Raw genomic sequence first — 4,666 nt, 5'->3', positions numbered from 1 at the left:
AGGATGTATGGGAAAACCTGGGTGCCCAGGCAGAAGCCTAATGGAGCTGCGGAAATGGGATCACTGCCCTCCAGACCCCAGAAGAGTACAGTCATCAACAGCTTGCAACCTCAACATGGGAAAGCTACAGGCACTCAACTCCAACCCATGAGAGCAGCCACATGGCCTACACCTGTCAAAGCCACAGGCAGAACTGCCCACAGACTTGGGAGCTCACCCCTTGCACCAATGTGCCCAGGATGTGGGACACAAAGTCAAAGATTATTATTAAGCTCTGAGGTTTAATGTCTGCCTGCAGGAATTCGGAGTTGCATGGAGCCTGTTGCCACCTTTTTGGGGGCAATTTCTCCTTTTTGGAATGGGAACGCTTCCGCAGTGCCTGAACCACTAATGTATCTTGGAATTAAATAACTTGTTTCCTATTTCACAGGCTCATAGGTGGGAAAAACTTGCCTTGAGTCTCAGATGAGACTTTGCACTTTCAGTTGATACTGAGAAAAGTTAACATTTTGGAGGACTATTGGGAAGAGATTATTGTATTTTGCAATGTGAGGAAGAGATGAGATTTGAGGAGCCAAGGCAGACTGATATAGTCTTGATGTTTGTCCCCTCCAAATCTCATGATCCCCAGATGGCTGAATCCAAGGATATGGAACAGGTGGATATGGAGGGTGCACTGTATTCATTTGAAATGAAGTCACTTGGATTGGCCCTAGTTCAATATAACTTCTGTCCCTCTAGGAGAGAAGATTAGGACACAGAGACACACAGACCATGAGAGGACACAGAAAGAAGTCAGCAACTACAAGCCATGCAAAGAGTTCTCAGAAGGAACCAACTCTGCTGACATGTTCAGCACAAGAACCGTGAGAGAAAAAAATTGTTGTTTTAGCCACTCGGCCTGTGGCACGTTATTATGAGAGCTTGAGTGACTAACAAAGTGGATGAGAGAACAAGGACAAGGCGGGGACAGGAACAGCTAGGGGTCACCTCCTCCAGGAGGCCTCTCTTGACTTTCCTCCATTACGAAGAGCTGACCACTCCCTTCCCAGGTCCTATCCTGAATATCTGTCCAGCATCTGGGTCCCTTAGGAGCCTCCCAGTGATTTTTTCTTTTTTTTTTTTTTTTTTAGACAGAGTCTCGCTCTATCGCCCCTGCTGGAGTGCAGTGGTGCAATCTCAGCTCACTGCAACCTCTGCCTCCCGGGTTCAAGCGATTCTCCTGCCCTAGCCTCCCTAGTAGCTGAGACTACAGGTGTGTGCCATCATGCCCAGGTAATTTTTGTATTTTAGATAGAGACGGGTTTCACCATGTTGGCCAGGATGGTCTCGATATCTTGACCTTGTGATCCGCCCGCCTCGGCCTCCCAAAGTGCTGGGATTACAGGCATGAGCCACCGCATCCAGCTGTGCTTTTCTATTTCTTTTTCTTTTTTTGTATTCAATATGCTTATGTTTTATTTACGTAGGTAGCACTTAAAACACATGATGCGTTTAGGGTTGCATTGTCCACAGAAAGCACCAAATACCACTCCACACCCCACAAAAACCAAATAAACAAAGCCAACTCTTTGCAACAGTTGTGTTAAATAAAATCACAGATCGCACCTGTTTCTGGCTCCCAAGCCTGGGTCACTGCTACATGGACTGCGCCAAAATATTCCAGGTTTCAACATTGCTAGATTAAAATTGCTGGCATTTTTAAATCACATCAAAGCTTTTCACAATGCCCTCAAGTCCAAGAGGACAAAGGAGAGAGCAACATGAACAGCAGATCCTCATGTGAAAGGGAAGGAAAGTCACTAAGAGGGGGCGTACAGGGAAGAAGTCAAGGCAACCCCAGAATTCTACTCTGTGCTCAATAAAAACAAAAAGGGAAGAAGCAATACATCATGCAAATGAAATAATGTCCGGAAGTGGGCACGTCTAGTTAAAATAAAGTGACTTTCATAAGAAGTCAATGTTCGGGAAATGAAACATTGGTTCAACTTCCTCATACCGTCTCTGGGTGTTTTGTGCTTGTGTGAACACCGGCCCGTTTTCCCCAGCATGGCCCTAACCCATAAACCCTTGGGAGGGTGTTGCTGAGCAAAAACTTTTTGCTAAAAAGAATTATGGATTCAAGAAGAAAAATATGGAATCTAGCAAAACCTACACTATATTCGAAGTTGAATTTGGACTACCTGCAGAGGATGAAAATTTTTTAGAAGAGTAAAGAGAAGGAATGATTTTACATCTGATGTGATTCCTGAGAGCCTTCTATTTGTGTGGCCGGCTTGCTATGAGGAAAAAGTGCCCTGATGTCCAGGATTCAATGTGTCACTTGCGATATTCTCTAAGTTACACTCTACTGAATTACCTTCTAATTCCAAACACTACACCGCCACAGGAAAGAGCGTCATTTCATGAATGTTACTCATTTAGCTGTCTGTGCCCTACTGTACTTCTAAAGCTAGGAATATTCCAGCAGCATGTGGAGTGGTTGAGGAGCCGAAAAGAATGAAGAGGATCCGGAAGCGCTAGAGGAAAACGCTGGCAGATTGAGAGCTGGAGAGAAGCAGAGTGAGAGTCGCGGCCGCGTCCCAAATATCTATCCCCGCCACCCGTGCCGTCAGCCACGTCTCCTGACCCTGCTCCGACTGATCCGTGATTGCGTAATCCTGCCAAGCGAGTGTGGCCTCAAGACAGTCCTGACCCAACACTGCTACCTAGCGCTTGTGCACGCCGAGCACGGTGGAGGGCCAGTGTCTGGGGGTGCACCGCGCGCCTGCAAGTCCGGTCTAGTGATTGCCTTTGGTCGACTTCTTCTTCGACTCCTCTCTCTTTCTGCTTCTTCCTCTTGCCACCTTCTTTGAACCCTGAGTCCTGTGCGCGGCAGAGGCTACCACCTTCGTAGCTTTCCATGAGAGCGGAGCGTGTCCTAACCGCCTTGCTGCGAACGCTAGGGGGTCCCAGGGCCCGGGCGCCCGAGGTCGGTCCTGCTCGCCCTCTTCCTCATAGAGAAAGTGAGGCGCGTGTCTGAGCAGCGAGGCAGGCGGGGGCGGCTTCAGCGGGCAGAGGCTGGCGGGCTGGGCTGGCAGGGCATTCTGGCCTCTCCGTATGCGCTCCGCATGGAGGGCGTCCTCGTCGGCCATACCATTCATTGTTAAGGACTTTAACTGGTCATCTTCTTCAACTTCTACTCTTTCTTGGCCATTCTCAACAATTCTCTTTTAGTGATTTTTCTGCCTTTAACCATTTTAGTTGAAGTTGGTATCGATTTGAAGTTGCCCATCCCACATCACCAAATGACATGGAAGAGAATGAAGTGAGGCCCCTGTGACTTAGTGACCCAAATGCAGTAAATCCTGTATCAAAAGAAGAAAATCCACTTCCAAAAGATGGAAATCCACTGAACGCAGAGAAAAACGACCCTGTCTCTTGGCTTCTGCTTCCTCAGGGACCCTTTCGATTCCCAAAGAAGTCCTCAAAAGGATCTTCAAAGAAGTCAAATGAAAACGGGTCCCTTTCACCAAAAAATTCCCTGAAGACATCATCTGGGTTACAGAATGTGAATCCAAATTCAAATGGACTGTCAAAATGACTTCCACCTCCTCCTCCACCATTTCATCCTTCTTTGCCATATTTGTCATAGACGTCCCGTTTCTTAGCATCTGACAGCACCTCATATGCCTCTGCTACTTGTTTGCATTTTCTCTCTGCTTCTTCTTTATTCTCAGGATTTTTATCTGGGTGCCACTTCAGTGCCAGTTTCCAAAAATAAAACAACTCAACAAGCAAGAGAAATAATATTGCTATGTGATTATCTTTTCAAAAATTAAAAATTATTGTAAAATAATTCCATGGTGAACACTAATCAAAATTTTAAACAAAGGCAGACTGCACCCAGCACTCTCATGCCTCAGTGACCTCAGGAGAAGTCCCTTCCCGTCCTTGTTCTTTGTGTCCGGGAAGCAGAACTGGGGTACCCAAGTCTGAGGCCCTACAGGCAGTGGGAGGAGAAGAGACCCAGTTCTTGGAGGGTAAACCCCAAAACAACTCCAATCCATCCCCAGGCAAAATGAAGCCTGTATCAGGAGTGACGCTAGGGGCAGTTGGGGGAGCTGGAGCCACAGCCCTGGTCTTCCCATCCTTCTGCGTCATCTTCGTTGTGTGAGCACTGACCCTAGGGAGGGAGGAAGAGCCTTGGGGGAGGGCAGGCTGGGAACAGAATCTCTGAAGCCAGAGCTGGAAGGACCTGGATGGGTCAAGAACTTGAAGCAAGGGCCAGAATGAGGTCATGGGTACACGGTGAGAATTTCACGAGTGCCCTTGTTTGTGGGGCTCCATGTCTGTGGCAAACCTCAGACCCCATTGCCCAGGAGAAAAGAGCCTCTGTTTTCGACACTGGGGTCTCTGGAATGGGACCAAACCCCTCCCACCTCAGTTACCCCTCTAGCTCCCCAATAGGAAATACAGGGCAGGGGTTGGTCTGCCCATTGCACCCCAATCTGACCACACTAGGGGTCAGAAAGGCTCTCTGGTCTCTTCACTCAGAGTGAGGTCCTGCAGGAAGAAATCGGCAAGGCCAGCAGTGGGCATGGGGGATACAGGCATGGAGGATGCAAACGCTGTCAGGGGCTCAGCCTGTCAGGTGAGTGGGCGTTGAATCACAGCCCTTCTCCCC

The 4,666-nt window shown here is 48.3% G+C and overlaps 1 pseudogene; it reads right to left on the bottom strand.

Annotated features, from left to right (window-relative positions):
• Window positions 1-2,780: 2,780 nt before the first annotated feature.
• On the bottom strand, window positions 2,781-4,143 carry LOC100596542 (annotated as a pseudogene).
• Between the last annotated feature and the right edge of the window lie 523 nt (window positions 4,144-4,666).

The sequence above is a fragment of the Nomascus leucogenys genome, chromosome 10, assembly GCF_006542625.1.
Source record: "Nomascus leucogenys isolate Asia chromosome 10, Asia_NLE_v1, whole genome shotgun sequence".
Classification (NCBI taxonomy): Eukaryota; Metazoa; Chordata; class Mammalia; order Primates; family Hylobatidae; genus Nomascus; species Nomascus leucogenys.
This window is presented reverse-complemented; position numbering and strand designations above follow the sequence as displayed.